We start from the raw sequence: 17,470 nt of genomic DNA, 5'->3' as shown, positions 1-17,470 counted from the left end.
AAACTTGGGAAACCTTCGTTACTGCCGCACCTTCACCATCTCCTCTGCCTCTGTTGGAAAGATGGAGCCGTCCCCCAGGATCTGCGTGACTCCAAGATTGTCACACTGTATAAGAACAAGGGAGACTGTAGTGACTGTAATAATTACCGCGGCATCTCCCTGCTTAACATTGTGGGGAAACTCTTCGCTCGTGTCGCCCTTGCTAGATTCCACCTTCTTGCAGAATGTGTCTACCCTGAGTCACAATGTGGCCTTAGGGCAGCAAGATCCACAGTGGACATGATGTTCACCCTTCGGCAGCTGCAGGAGAAGTGCTGGGAACAGAGGAGACCCTTATATCTCGCCTTTGTCGATCTCACTAAAGCATTCAACATTGTCAGCAGAGATGGTCTTTTCAAGCTTCTTGCAAAGATCAGCTGCCCCCCAAAACTCCTCGCCGTCATAAGATCATTCCACGAAAACACACAGGGTTCCGTTTGTTGGGCAGGAGGAACATAAGAGGCCTTTCCAATCCGCAGCGGCGTAAAACAGGGCTGCGTTTTTGCGCCAACCCTCTTTGGAATTTTCTTCTCCCTCGTTCTGTCTGCTGCTTTCGGCACATGTTCTAAAGGTGTCCTCCTACACACGAGAGCTGATGGGAAACTTTTCAACCTTGCCCGTTTGCGCTCCAAGACTAAGGTGACCAGTGTCCTCCTGAGGGAAATGCTTTTTGCTGATGATGCAGCTCTAGCATCCCACACCGAGTCCAGGCTCCAGAGGCTGATGGACAGGCTTTCATCTGCCTGTAAAGAGTTTGGTCTCACCATCAATCTAAAGAAGACCAATGTCATGGGCCAAGATGCTGAAACTCCACTCTCCATCTCTGTCGACAATCAAACTCTGGAATGTGTCAACACCTTTACATTCCTTGGATCCGCAATCTCCAGTGACTTGTCACTCGACACAGAATGTGCCATCCGGCTTGCGAGAGCCGCCACAGTGATGGCCAGGCTGTCCAAAAGAGTATGGTCGAACAACCAGCTATCCACGCGCACTAAACTCCAGGTCTACCAAGCCTGCGTCATTAGCACACTGATGTATGGCAGCGAGGCCTGGACCACCTACACCGGGCATGAGAAACAGCTAAACAGCTTCCACCTGCGCTGTCTTCGCCGCATCCTAGGAATCTCATGGCAGGACAAAGTTCCCAAGATGGAAGTCCTAGATCGTGCTCACTCCACCAGCCTGTTCACCATGCTGAGCCAACGCCGCCTGAGATGGCTTGGCCTTGTCCACAGGATGGACCCCAGCCGGCTCCCCAGAGCTGTCCTGTACGGCGAATTGTCAACAGGCTCCAGACCCCTTGTTCGCCCCTGACTGCGTTTTAAGGACGTGTGCAAACGTGACATGAAACTGGCTGACATCGACCACAACAACTGGGAGGAAGCTGCAAAAGACCGCAACATTTGGAGGCAGACTGTTGCCACAGGGACCCGCCGTGCCGAGGAAAAGCATATCTCCCTGATGCAGGCGAGGAGACTAAAGCGGAAACTGCGTGACGCGGGACCTGCTCCTGTGTCAGAACCCTCCCCATACCTGTGCGCCAACTGCACCACAGATTGTCACTCCAGAGTGGGGCTGTACAGCCACAGCCGCCGCTGCAAGAAACAATGAACTCCCCCAGGCGCAACCCATCATCACTACTGACGGACGGATGCCTATGATGATCTTTAGTCGAACTGTGCGTACAAGACCTTTTGCATCAGGAATAGTTTCCGGTATCCTCCCCTAGTAACCAGGATCCTCTTGGGGCAGGGGAATCGACCTCCACCACAATGTCACCAGGGGCAAAACTTCACCCTCACCTATGAACCCACCCCAGGAAACCAACCAAAAAAGAGCAGAAAACGAAACAACATCATCTGGTACAATCCGCCATTCAGCAAAGACGTCTCAACCAACATCGGCCACAAGTTCCTCACTCTGATCGACAAACACTTCCCCAAAGGCAACACCCTAAGAAAAATATTCAACAAGAACAACATTAAATTGAGCTACAGCTGTATGAACAACATGCAACAAATCATTTCAAACCACAACAAAGCAATTGCAAAAGGACTGCCTACCCCCAGACTAAACGACTCTGAAACCAATAATGAATGTAACTGTCGCAAGAAACCTGATTGCCCTCTCAACGGAAGGTGCTTACAGACATCAGTCGTTTACCAAGCAAAGGTAATACGCAAGGACATTAACACATCCGACACGTACGTAGGATTAACCGAAGGAGCGTTCAAAACAAGATGGAATAATCACAACGCCTCCTTTAGAAACCAGACTTTGCAGAATTCTACAGAACTCAGCAAACACATTTGGAACCTCAAAGACAATAATGTTGAATATTCAATAACATGGCAAATCCTTGCATCCAGCACACCTTACAACAGTGGTAATAAAAGATGCAACCTATGCTTAAAAGAGAAACTGTTTATTATATATCATCCAGATCTATCATCTCTCAACAAGCGCAGTGAAATCATTTCAACATGCCGCCATAGACGGAAACACCTCCTAGGTAACACATGAGCCAATCACCACACCCTACGCCTGCTTGTACCCACCCACTCTGTGCTCTATATAAACCATTGTATGTGAATGCTTCCATTAAAATCTCCTGATGATTGAGGGAACCCCTCATGAAACAGATCTTTAGAGATGAAGTAGTCTTGTGATTTTTTCCCACACCTACATATATATATATATATATATATATATATATATATATATATATATATATATATATATATATATATATATATATATATAGATATATGCATATATACATATATACATACATATATTCATATATGTATGTATATATGTATCAGAATCAGAATCAGAATCAGACATACTTTATTAATCCCCGAGGGGAAAATGAAATCTTCAGCACTATCCCATTCAAGATCAGACAAACATTACAGGGACACAGAACAGGATCGCTGACGGGTCTGCCAACTTCTGGCGCCCCTTACACAAAAGGTGAGATACAGGTAAACAAAATAAATTAAAAGAAAATAATTGGTCTAAGCCTGGGCCCTGGAGAGGTGGTCCAGACTGAGGCCAAGGGAAAAAAACAACTCAAAGCCATAGTACACATCCCTCTTAAACATCAAACATCAAAGACCACAAACAACATTAAAGCAGCAGAGCTGATACAACCAGCCACTCCTACATACAGCTATGAATAAAAAGTAAAAGAAACATACACTGTGGTGGCCTCTGCGGTGTTCCACGCCATCGTCTGCTGGGGTGGAGGGAGCATGGGCAGAGACAGACCCAACAAAGCAACCAAGAGAGCCGACTCCACTCTCGGTTGCCAACCAACTCTCGGCCAGTGTCCACTCCTCATGGATGAGCGAGGATACGTCCAAGGAGACTGAGGTCTCCGATACCTGCTCATTCAGCCAAGACACTGTGAAGCTTCTCCATCCTGGCGCTCAGTGCTACCTCCGCAGCCCCGCCTCTTCATCCACATCTCCTCCAGTCTCTCCAAACTGACTCTGGTATGGCAGAGGCCCAGCAACTGGTCTCCATGGCCAAAAAGCTCCCTTGGAAGCAGATCCAGAAGTCCACAAAAAAGCACAGCAGAGAACACGAAAGTGCCATCCCTTGTCACACAGTCCCAAAAGGCAAAAAAATATATATACCGTATATATATAATAACACATGAAAACAAGAGGGAAACACAAAAGGATGACACAAGAGCACAGAGCTCCTGCCAACAGCAGCCACTACAGCAGCGCCATCTTGGGAAAAAAAAAAGTATATATATATATATATATATATATATATATATATATACATATATACACATACATACATATATATATACACATACATTTATATATAGGAATATATACACATACATAAATATACATACACACATATGTCAATCAATCAATCAATAAATGTTTATTTATATAGCCCTAAATCACAAATGTCTCAAAGGACTGCACAAACCAGTACGACTACGACATCCTCGGAAGAACCCACAAATATATATATATGTATATATATATATATATATATATATATATATATATATATATATATATATATATATATATATATATGTACACACATATATTTACATATACATATATACATACACATACATACATCTGCGATGAGGTGTAGCCCGCCTTCCGCCCGATTGTAGCTGAGATAGGCGCCAGCGCCCCCCGTGACCCCAAAAGGGAATAAGCGGTAGAAAAAGGATGGATGGATGGATGGACATACAGATATACACACACACACACACACACGCACACGCACACGCACGCACACACACACACACACACACACACACACACACACACACGCACACACACACACACACACACACATACACACATACACACACACACACACACACACACACACACACACACACACACACACACACACATACGTGTTTGGGTGACATATGAGGACTTATGACAAAAACGTGACATATGGGGACATGCCTTTCCAATGGTCCTACAGGCCTGGGACTCAGACGGTTAGTGAACCAGAATTTTAGAAACACAGTGGTCTATTGAGATTTTTGCAACTCTTTTGTTTTTTTATGAACCTGATTTTTATGGTACATATGAGGACTTGTCAGGTTTAGGTGACAAATGAAGACCAGAGTGTTTAAGATTTCAAGTTTATGTGACATATGACGACCATGACATCACAGAGTGTTTAAGATTTCAGGTTCATGTGACATATGACAACCATGACGTCACAGAGTGTTTAAGATTTCAAGTTTATGTGACATATGATGACCATGACGTCACAGAGTGTTTAAGATTTCAAGTTTGTGAAATATGACAACCATGACATCACAGAGTGTTTAAGATTTCAGGTTCATGTGACATATGAGGCTAATGACATCAGAGACTTAACAAAACCACCTGAGTTGGTTTAGTTGATGTGTTGTCATTTAAAAAAAAAATCCCAATCCCATGCTACTGTAATCTAAAACCAAGAAGAGTTTAAAAGAAACATGGGTAAAAATGTAATTGTCGAGTAAGTGTAACTGAATTGTTTTTGTGGATTTTGTCGCTAAGAATTATCTGGAATAAATACAAAACGCTTGCTGTTTATTTTGCTTTTTTAATTGCTGGTAACATACTCAAACTACCACAGAAGATGTGGGAAAACATTTTTTTTTTCCTTTTTTAAATATAATTCTGTTATGGATGTAGTACTTGATGTCAAGCCAATCTCTGTCCTGTAGAGTTACTAGTTCTTTATGGAGGCAGGCTTCACAATCTTTTTTACCTGGTACTTTGTTGCCAGTTACAAAATGCAACATGTGTCATTCAACTGCTTCCACTTCTTCCCCTTTGCAGCTGTCATAAAGGAGACAAAATACAATTTCTTACTGAAGGAATAATGACTATAACACAGTGAAAAGGTGCAAAACGTAATATAATATTCTAGTAAATGATGTGGATTATTTATTTACCCCGCTTTGGAGTGGACCAAGTGGAAGAAGCTTGAGACATACCCACTTCCAGCGATTTGTCCTGCTGTCAATCTGAAAGGAAGAATTACAAAACTGTAAAAGTAAACGTTTAACATATTGTGCTTTGTGAAGCAGCGGAGTATATGTGTTGTCCATCTATTTATCAATAATGCAGACGAGGAGTGTTGGCTGAGTTCTTAACGTTTGCTTTCAGAGCGTGCATATCACAACATACAAGATGCCGTCATGGCGACACAACCTATCCCGGGCTACCACGCATGCTCGTCACTCCTGTTGCATGCTGGGTAGGGTAGTTCTTTTTTCCCCTGGCTCATAACATCACAATATAGTACCATGTATATGCGTTCAGTTTATCAAAGCACCAAGCAAACAGATATGGTCATAATTATTTTAAGTGCATTACGCAGAATAAACACAACATTATTAATATTGCTACTAAGGATAATTTGATCAAAAATTCCCTAAAACAGCCCACTACCTATAATATAAGTTTTTTAAACATAAGATCCCTGATAAAAAAAAAATGTTTCTGCTGTTACCTCAGAAATTGCCTGTTCAGATGTTATGATTGTGGCTCAGAGATTTGTATGTAGATTATATTTATTTTCCATAACAAACAGGATAACTTAAATACCCTGGCAGTGGCAATAAGCTTAAATGTTTGTATTTACATTTTTTGAGTTGATTTTCATAAAATATGCTATTTAACTGCTACTGTTTAACAAGGACTGATTTAAATTGTGTTTGCACAACAAATGTTTTGGCGCTTTTGTTCATGTGGGAGAATATTCCAATAAAGGTGCACTACACACTACTTTCGAATTCATTATTGGGCTTTGCGTATACAATGCAGTTAATCGCGATTAATAAGAGAAATAGTGCGATTAACTTCGATTAAAAATTTTAATCGTTGCCCAGCCCTAATATATATACAAAAAAATTGGGAAAATTGTGTTAGATGTAAATATAAACTGAATACAATGATTTGCAAATCCTTTTCAACCCATATTCAATTGAAAGCATTACAAAGACAACATATTTGATGTTAAAACTCAAACTTTTTTTTTTTTGCAAATAATAATTAACTTAGAATTTCATGGCTGCAACACGTGCCAAAGTAGTTGGGAAAGGGCATGTTCACCACTGTGTTACATCACATTTTCTTTTAACAACACTCAATAAACGTTTGGGAACTGAGGAAACTAATTGTTGAAGCTTTGAAAGTAGAATTCTTTACCATTCTTGCTTGATGTAGAGCTTAAGTTGTCGTATTTTACGCTTCATAATGCGCTACACATTTTCGATGGGAGACATGTCTGGACTGCAGGCGGACCAGGAAAGTACCCGCACTCTTTTACTACGAAGACACGCTGTTGTAACACGTGGCTTGGCATTGTTTTGCTGAAATAAGCAGGGGCGTCCATGATAATGTTGCTTGGATGACAACATATGTTGCTCCAAAACCTGTATGGACCATTCAGCATTAATGGTGCCTTCACAGATGTGTAAGTTACCCATGCCTTGGGCACTTATACACCCCCATACCATCACACATGCTGACTACAACACACTAATACACCCCCATACCATCACACATGCTGACTACAACACACTAATACACCCCCATACCATCACACATGCTGACTACAACACACTAATACACCCCCATACCATCACACATGCTGACTACAACACACTAATACACCCCCATACCATCACACATGCTGACTACAACACACTAATACCATCACACATGCTGGCTTTTGAACTTTGCGCCTATAACAATCCGGATGGTTATTTTCCTCTTTGTTCCGGAGAACACCACGTCCACAATTTCCATATATAATTTGAAATGTGGACTCGTCAGACCACAGAACACTTTTCCACTTTGCATCAGTCCATCTTAGATGAGCTCGGGCCAAGCGAAGCCCGCGACGTTCCTCTGTGTTGTTGATAAATGGCATTTGCTTTGCATAGTAGAGTTTTAACTTGCATTTACAGATGTAGCAACCAACTGTAGTAACTGACAGTGGTTTTCTGAAGTATTTCTGAGCCCATGTGGTGATATCTTTTACACACTGATGTCGGTTTTTAATGCAGTACATCGCTTACGTCCAGTGATTTCTCCAGATTCTCTGAACCTTTTGATAATTTTACGGACCCTAGATGGTAAAATCCCTAAATTCTTTTCAAAAAAAATGTTTAGCAGTTTTAACATCAAATATGTTGTCTTTGTAGCATATTCAACAGAATTGGGGTTGAAAATTCTTTGCAAATCATTGTATCCCGTTTATATGTACATCTAACACAATTTCCCAACTCATATGGAAACGGGGTTTGAATGTATTTATATATATATATATATATATATATATATATATATATATATATATAGCCTATTATTTGCGCACTATTTACAAGTTATGTACCAAAAACACGACCACCGAAAAAATACTTTGATCAATGAAAACAGCGCTGCAGAAACCGGCTGTAAACATCTCCTGTTTTGCTAAAAATGAGTTCCAAACTCCCTACTGACTAACATGGATGTACCCTTACGAAAATGATGTCATATAAACTGATCTGTGAGAGATTAAAATTAATAAATGTCTTTCAAAATATAGGTTGGGTCAAATTTAGAGCAGATATAGTAAAAATAGACATGTAATAACCTGTTGGAGGGATGAAGTCGGTTTATGGCTGTCATCTGAATCTAGAGAATGTTGAGATAGAACCTCAACAGTTGGTTTCTGCAACAAAACACAAAAATATAATGTCATAACTAATTAATTATAACATTCTCACCACTTTTTGTTGATAAAAATCTGAGCATACAATGCCAGATAAAGGGTAAAACTTATTACAGAGTTTCAGCTCTTAGACAATTCATTAAGAATGTAACACACACAAAAATCTGGTTCAGAAAATATGAGGACCTGAATTGAGACACTCATTTTAAAGCTTTGACATTAACATTGTAACACATATTTTCTGGTTCAGAAAATATGAGGACCTTATATGAAACACACCTAAGTCTTTCTTGCTTCAAACAATATAAGGACATGACGAGGGCTCACATGTAGAATTTATGTTGTTGACTTGTAACATCTCCTGTTTTGCTAAACATGAGTTCTAAACTTCCTACTGACTAACATGGATGTACCCTTGCGAAAAAGTTGTCATATAAACTGATCTGTGAGAGATTAAATAAATAAATGTCTTTCAAAATATAGGTTGGGTCAAATTTAGAGCAGATATAGTAAAAATAGACATGTAATAACCTGTTGGAGGGATGAAGTCAGTTAATGGCTCACATCTGAATCTGGAGAATGTTGAGATGGAACCTCAACAGTTGGTTTCTGCAACAAAACACAAAAATATAATGTCAAAACTAATTAATTATAACATTATCAGCACTTTTTGTTGATAAAACTCTGAGCATACAATGGCAGATAAATAGTAACGATTATTACAGAGTTTCAGCTCTTAGACAATTAATTAAGAATATAAAACACACTAAAATCTGGTTCAGAAAATATGAGGACCTGAATTGAGACACTCATTTTAAAGCTTGGACATTAACATTGTAACACACACTAATCTGGTTTAGAAAATATGAGGACCTTATATGAAACACACCTAAGTCTTTCTTGGTTCAAACAATATAAGGACATGACGAGTGGTCACATGTAGAATGTATGTTGTTGACTTGTAACATCTCCTGTTTTGCTAAACATGAGTTCCAAACTCCTTACTGACTAACATGGATGTACCCTTACGAAAATGTTGTCAAATAAACTGATCTGTGAGAGATTAAAATTAATAAATGTCTTTCAAAATATAGGTTGGGTCACATTTAGAGCAGATATAGTAAAAATAGACTTGTAATAACCTGTTAGAGGGATGAAGTCGGTTTATCGCTCACATCTGAATCTGGAGAATGTTGAGATAGAACCCCAACAGTTGGTGTCTGCAACAAAACACAAAAATATAATGTCAGAACTAATTAATTATAACATTAACAACCACTTTTGGTTGATAATATTCTGAGCATATAATTCTACATAAACAGTAAAGATTATTATAGCGTTTTAGCTCTTAGAATATTATTTAAGAATGTAACATTCACTAAAATGTGGTTCAGAAAATATGAGGACCTGGATTGAAACACTCATTTTAAAGCTTTGAATTAAACATTGTAACACACACTAATGTGGTTCAGAAAATATGAGGACCTTATATGAAACACACTGAAGTCTTTTTTAGTTCAAACAATATGAGTACATGACAAGTGATCACATACAGAATTCATGTTGCTGACCTGTAACATCTCCTGTTTTGCTAAACATGAGTTGTTATTTCCACACTGACTAACATGGATGTACCCTTAAAAAATGTTGTCATATAAACTGATCTGTGAGAGGTTAAAAGGATTAAATGTCTTTTGAAGTATAGGTTGTGTCAAGTTTTTAGCAGATATAGGGCAGCACGGTATAGGGCGGTATAGCTCGGTTGGTAGAGCAGCCGTGCCAGCAACTTGAGGGTTGCAGGTTCGATTCCCGCTTCCGCCATCCTAGTCACTGCCGTTGTGTCCTTGGGCAAGACACTTTACCCACGTGCTCTCAGTGCCACCCACACTGGTTTAAATGTAACTTAGATATTGGGTTTCACTATGTAAAGCGCTTTGAGTCACTAGAGATAAGCGCTATATAAATATAATTCACTTCACTTCACGGTGGTACAGGGGTTACTGCATGTGTGTCACAAATCGAAGGTCCTGAGTAGTCCTGAGTTAAATCCTGGGCTCGTGATCTTTCTGTGTGGAGTTTGCATGTTCTCCCCGTGACTGCGTGGGTTCCCTCCGGGTACTCCGGCTTCATCTTACCTCCAAAGACATGCACCTGGGGATAGGTTGATTGGCAACACTAAATTGGCCCTAGTGTGTGAATGTGAGTGTAAATGTTGTCTATTTGTGTTGGCCGTGTAATGAGGTGGCGACTTGTCCAGGGTGTACTCCGCCTTCCGCCCGAATGCAGCTCAGATAGGCTCAAGCACACCCCGCCACCCCAAAAAAGGGACAGGTAGTAGAAAATGGATGGATGGATGGATAGTAAAATAGTCAAGTAATAACCTGTTGGAGGGATGAAGTCGGTTTATCGCTCACATGAATCTGGAGAATGTTGAGATAGAACATCAACAGTTGGTGTCTGCAACAAAACACATAAAAATAATGTTAGAACTTATTAACTATAACATTATCAGCACTTTTTGTTGTTAACATTATGAGCATATAATGCCAGATAAATAGTAAAGATATTTATAGAGGGTTTCTGTCTCTTGTCCCGCTCATGTCTTGAGATGAACTTCCCTCGGTACTCGACCACAAAAGAACCTTTTTAAATTGATGCAAGAGCAAATACACCATATCCTGATAAAACAGTTTATCAATTAACAATGTTTGGAATATCTGTTTTAAAAAGGAATAATAATAGTCGTTACTTGACAAAAAATTCAATTACAAACAGAATTACTCTTTCATAAATGTAATTAATTATTAAATTAAGTACAAACCCCGTTTCCATATGAGTTGGGAAATTGTGTTAGATGTAAATATAAACAGAATACAATGATTTGCAAATCATTTTCAACCCATATTCAGTTGAATATGCTACAAAGACAACATATTTGATGTTCAAACTTATAAACGTTTTTTTGGTGCAAATAATCAATAACTTTAGAATTTGATGCCAGCAACACGCGACAAAGAAGTTGGGAAAGGTGGCAATAAATACTGATAAAGTTAAGAAATGCTCATCAAACACTTATTTGGGACATCCCACAGGTGTGAAGGCTAATTTGGAACAGGTGGGTGCCATGATTGGGTATAAAAACAGCTTCCCAAAAAATGCTCAGTCTTTCACAAGAAAGGATGGGGCGAGGTACACCCCTTTGTCCACAACTGTGTGAGCAAATAGTCAAACAGTTTAAGAACAACCTTTCTCAAAGTGCAATTGCAAGAAATTTAGGGATTTCAACATCTACGCTCCATAATATCATCAAAAGGTTCAGAGAATCTGGAGAAATCACTCCACGTAAGCGGCATGTCTGGAAACTAACATTGAATAACCGTGACCTTCGATCCCTCAGACGGCACTGTATCAAAAACCGACATCAATCTCTAAAGGATATCATCACATGAGTTCAGGAACACTTCAGAAAACCCATCCATCCATCCATTTTCTACCGCTTATTCCCTTTTTGGGGTCGCGGGGGGCGCTGGTGCCTATCTCAGCTACAATCGGGCGGAAGGCGGGGTACACCCTGGACAAGTCGCCACCTCATCGCAGGGCCAACACAGATAGACAACATTTACACTCACATTCACACACTAGGGCCATTTTTTAGTGTTGCCAATCAACCTATCCCCAGGTGCATGTCTTTGGAAGTGGGAGGAAGCCGGAGTACCCGGAGGGAACCCACGCATTCACGGGGAGAACATGCAAACTCCACACAGGAAGATCCCAAGACTGGATTTGAACCCAGGACTGCAGGACCTTCGTATTGTGAGGCAGACGCACTAACCCCTCTTCCACCGTGAAGCCCACTTCAGAAAACCACTGTCACTAAATACAGTTTGTTGCTATATCTGTAAGTGCAAGTTAAAGCTCTATTATGCAAAGCGAAAGCCGATTATCAACATCCAGAAACGCCGCCGGCTTCTCTGGGCCCGAGATCATCTAAGATGGACTGATGCAAAGTGGAAAGGTGTTCTGTGGTCTAACGAGCCCAAATTTCAAATTGTTTTTGGAAATATTCGACACCGTTTCATCCGGACCAAAGGGGAAGCGAACCATCCAGACTGTTATCGACGCAAAGTTCAAAAGCCAGCATCTGTGATGGTATGGGGGTGCATTAGTGCCCAAGGCATGGGTAACTTACACATCTGTAAGTTACCCATCTGTTTGGAACAACATTTGCTGCCATTTAAGCGCCGACTTTTTCATGTACGCCCCTGCTTATTTCAGCAAGACAATGCCAAGCCACATTCAGCACGTGTTCAGCTTCATAAAAAAAGAGTGCAGGTACTTTCCTGACCGGCCTGCAGTCCTATCAAAAATGTGTGGTGCATTATGAAGCGCAAAATACGACAGAGGAGACCACGGACTGTTGAAGGACTGAAGCTCTACATAAAACAAGAATGGGAAAGAATTCCACCTTCCAAGCTTCAACAATTAGTTTCCTCAGTTCCCAAACGGTTATTGAGTGTTGTTGAAAGAAAAGGTGATGTAACACAGTGGTGAACATGCCCTTTCCCAACTACTTTGGCACGTGTTACAGCCATGAAATTCTAAGTTAATTATTATTTGTAAAAAAAATTATTCCGTTTGGATTTACATCTAACACAATTTCCCAACTCATATGGAAACGGGGTTTGTAATTAATGTGTTACTTGAAAAAGAAAAGTTTTAAATATCTAGCATATGCAGTTGAGAGACATTTCATGAGAGCAGAGTGTGTGTGTGCCTTTAAAAAGCTGTGCCTTTTGCCAAGTGGGACGTCAGCGCCCAGACATAGCAGAATAGTTCAGCTGTATTTTTTAGCTTAGCAGTGGCAGTTAAGATAGTTCTGTTGAATGTTTTTGTTTGCGTGTGGATGAGGCCTCTTTCTATTTGATATCGTGTTCGTAATTACTTCCGGGGGTTGCTTTCATTAGTAATAAGATATTACCTGCACTAAACCTTTTGTGCTTCTAACGCTGTCTTGTTGACATACAATCACATCAAAAGTAGCATGCCACATTACATAAAACGCATCGTAACAGCGTTGTAGCGTACATAAAAGTTATTAGATTACTCGTTACCGGTAAAAGTAACAGCATTAGTAACATCGTTTTCATATACCGCTGTTATACCATCCATCGATCCATCCATCATCTTCCGCTTTTCCGAGGTGGGGTCGCGGGGGCAACAGCCTAAGCAGGGAAACCCAGACTTCCCTCTCTCCAGCCACTTCGTCTAGCTCTTCCCGGGGGATCCCGAGGCGTTCCCAGGCCAGCCGGGAGACATAGTCTTCCCAACGTGTCCTGGGTCTTCCCCGTGGCCTCCTACCGGTTGGACGTGCCCTAAGCACCTCCCTAGGGAGGCGTTCGGGTGGCATCCTGACCAGATGCCCGAACCACCTCATCTGGCTCCTCTCCATGTGGAGGAGCAGCGGCTTTACTTTGAGTTCCTCCTGGATGGCAGAGCTTCTCACCCTATCTCTAAGGGAGAGCACCCCTACACGGCGGAGGAAACTCATTCCGGCTGCTTGTACCCGTGATCTTATCCTTTCGGTCATGACCCAAAGCTCATGACCATAGGTGAGGATGGGAACGTAGATCGACCGGTAAATTGAGAGCTTTGCCTTCCGGCTCAGCTCCTTCTTCACCACAACGGATCGATACAACGTCCGCATTACTGAAGACGCCGCACCGATCCGCCCGTCAATCTCACGATCCACTCTTCCCCCACTCGTGAACAAGACTCCGAGGGGCCATAGAGGTCGGGTGCATTGTGAGCTGGGCGGCAGCCGAAGGCAGGGCACTTGGCGGTCCGATCCTCGGCTACAGAAGCTAGCTCTTGGGACGTAGAACGCTGTTATTCCAAACACTTCTAATTAAAGCCATATAATACAACCTCTATTAGACAATGAGGAAATGATCCAAATGAGATGTTGATACAGTTACCATTGATATGTTACATAACAAGACATACCTTTCCAATCATTGATCCACTGGGCCTTAAAACAAGACTTGTCACATCCAGATCACATAAACTCGGTGGCTTCAGCCTCAGGATTACATCTCGCTCTTCTTTTGGGCACGATGTCTATATCATGTGTTGATGCGCCTAACAAATCCACACATAAAAATGAAAAAAGTCAGTGACACAGAAATAAAACAAAGAACTAAACCCTTCAAAAACTGTTAAATTTAGGCTCAATGCAGACATGTAGCTTCTCAAACAAAGAACTAATGTAACAATATCAGTAACATGCCTACTCCACAGTGCTTATCAGCTTGAAATATTTGTATTTGAGAAAAAGTATAAACAATTTGAAGAACTCTAGTCTGTCTTGTTTAAAATTAAGACAAGGTTTACTTGCATAGTGATCAAGGGTGATGGGTCAAATGCAGAGAATAATTTCACCACACCTAGTGTGTGTGCCAATCACTGCTACTTATAATCTTCATTGCAACTTTAAAAAAAAAAAATTTAAATGCCTTTTGGCCTTGGCCCAGAACTGAAATGCTTTATTTAACCTCATAAAATCAAATCTGGTTGCAATTAATAACAAAAAACATTTTACTGTTCTTTATAATGAACTATTTTCCTATGTTAAAAAACATTGGTCTATTTAATTACGTTAAACTCCATTTTATGCTCACCTGATTCAACCATGCTGCCGAAGACTGTCAAAGATGGTTTGTGGCCAAGATAGATGTCCCCCTCCGGTGATGCAGGTCCCGGAAGTGCTGCTCACTGAGCGCTCTTTTGTGCTCAAAATCGTGTGTGAAGTTTTGTATTTCGATTATAAATGGTCCTTTTGGAAAACCCTTTTTATATATATTCAATATTAAGTGTGATACATGAGCTGTATAACTTCCAAGATGAAAATAGTTAACTAGTGATTTAGCCCTCTGTTAGGAGCAGACATCATCCACTGGCCAATCAGGCAGCGCCTAACTGAAAATTGGACCAATCAGACGCCGAGACTCTTCAGAGTGGGCGGAAGTAAGCATCTTGAACACAATGTGAAGTGAATACCTCCAAAAACAATCCCCAATTGAATCCAAAATTTGTCCCAAAGATAAAAATACCAAAATCATGTGCTATTGTAACCATTTGAAAATATTAAATACTGGATGTAGTTTGAATTGCATTTGAATTATCGCCTTTGTCTCAATCAAGGTTGAAGGTTTTTTTTCAGGCACATTTAAAGTAATTATTGTGCGGCATTGTATTTTAGACAACAGAATAGAAAAAAGCCCAATACAGTAAAATACTGAATCAAACCGATTAAATCATCACCATAATCCCTTTATTATTGATTGTCCAGCACAAATCCTCTCCAGATAAACCAAATGAATAGATAAAACTAACATAAAAAAGGTTGAGATCATCAGATCAGTTGAAAATGTGTTATTTGATTTAGAATTCAAAAGTATGTTTATTGCTGTAATGATTAGATGTTTTTCAAATGTTGGAGTGTGTGAGTTTCTGACCCACATGACATATGAGGACATATGACATATGAGGACAAGTGTGTGTGTGTGTGTGTCATAATAGCAAAGATGGCCACTAGGGGCAAAATCGAAGGTGACCAAAAAAATTAAACACACTTTCACACACTTTTTCTGAAAATTTGACAAATGAAGACTTTAGGGATTTTTGGTCTGGGAACATGCTGGGAGGGTCTAGAACACGATAGCATTGCGGGAAATATGGGGACATGGAAAATGTCCCCATATTTCAACAGGTCCTCATATGTAAGGTGAAATTTCATAAAAATGTCCCCATATGTCACTTTGACAAACGCACACACACACACACACACACACACACACACACACACACACACTCAGTGGCCTGGTGGTTAGAGTGTCCGCCCTGAGACCGGTAGGTTGTGAGTTCAAATCCCGACAGAGTCCTACCAAAGACTATAAAAAAATGGGACCCATTACTTCCCTAATTAACACTCAGCATCAAAGGTTGGTATTGGGGGTTGAATCACCAAAAATGATTCCCGGGCGCGGCACCGCTGCTGCCCACTGCTCTCCTCACCTCCCAGTGGGTGATCAAGGGGAAGGGTCAAATGCAGAGGACAACTTTCACCACACCTAGTGTGTGTGTGACAATCTTTGGTACCTTAACTTTAATATATATATATATATATATATATATATATATATATATATATGTATATATATACATATACATATATATACATATATATATATATATATATATATATATATAGAAGCCCTGTATCCATATGAGTTGGGACATTGTGTTAGTTGTAAATATAAACGGAATACAATGATTTGCAAATATTTTTTAACCCATATTCAGTTGAATATGCTACAAAGACAACATATTTGGAGTTAAAACTGGTAAACATTTTTTATTTTGCAAACAATCATTAACTTTAGAATTTGATGCCAGCAACACGTAACAAAGAAGTTGGGAAAGGTGGCAATAAATACTGATAAAGTTGAGGAATGCTCACTTATTTGGAACATCCCACAGGTGCTCAGGCTAATTGGGAACAGGTGGGTGCCATGATTGGGTATAAAAGCATGAAATGCTAAGTAATTCCCAAACAAGGATGGGGCGAGGGCCACCAATTTGTAAGCAAATTGTCGAACAGTTTTAGAACAACATTTCTCAACGAGCTATTGCAAGGAATTTAGGGAATTTACCATCTACGGTCCGTAAAATCATCAAAAAGTTCAGAGAATCTGGAGAAATCACTGCATGGAAGCGATGATATTATGGACGTTTGATCCCTCAGAGGGTACTGCATCAAAAACCGACATCAGTGTGTAAAGGTTATCACCACATGGGTTCAAGAACACTTCATAAAATCACTGTCAGTAATACAGTTGGTCGCTACATCTGTAAGTGCAAGTTAAAACTCTACTATGCAAAGCCAAACCCATTTATCAACAATATCCTGAAATGCCACCGGCTTGGCTGGACACGAGCTCACCTAAGATGGACTGATGCAAAGTGGTAGAGTGTTTTGTGGTCTGACGAGTCCACATTTCAAATTATATTTGGAAACTGTGGCCGTGGTGTCCTCCGGAACAAAGATGAAAATAACCATCCGGATTGTTATAGGCGCAAAGTTCAAAAGCCAGCATCTGTGATGGTATGGGGGTGTATTAGTGCCCAAGGCATGGGTAACTTACAC

At 40.5% G+C, this 17,470-nt stretch overlaps 1 long non-coding RNA gene across 2 annotated transcripts; it reads right to left on the bottom strand.

Annotated features, from left to right (window-relative positions):
* Positions 1-4,329: 4,329 nt before the first annotated feature.
* On the bottom strand, positions 4,330-15,098 carry LOC133556860 (uncharacterized). Of its 2 annotated transcripts, XR_009807622.1 has the most exons (8): positions 14,943-15,098; positions 14,269-14,403; positions 10,647-10,722; positions 9,408-9,485; positions 8,797-8,874; positions 8,188-8,265; positions 5,495-5,566; positions 4,330-5,378 (listed from the first exon to the last, which is right to left on the bottom strand). It is a non-coding gene; the product is annotated as an uncharacterized LOC133556860 (long non-coding RNA). The 2 variants fall into 2 exon arrangements; XR_009807621.1 differs by having other exon boundaries at positions 14,269-15,098.
* Between the last annotated feature and the right edge of the window lie 2,372 nt (positions 15,099-17,470).

The sequence above is a fragment of the Nerophis ophidion genome, linkage group LG01 (assembly GCF_033978795.1).
Source record: "Nerophis ophidion isolate RoL-2023_Sa linkage group LG01, RoL_Noph_v1.0, whole genome shotgun sequence".
NCBI lineage: Eukaryota > Metazoa > Chordata > Actinopteri > Syngnathiformes > Syngnathidae > Nerophis > Nerophis ophidion.
This window is presented reverse-complemented; position numbering and strand designations above follow the sequence as displayed.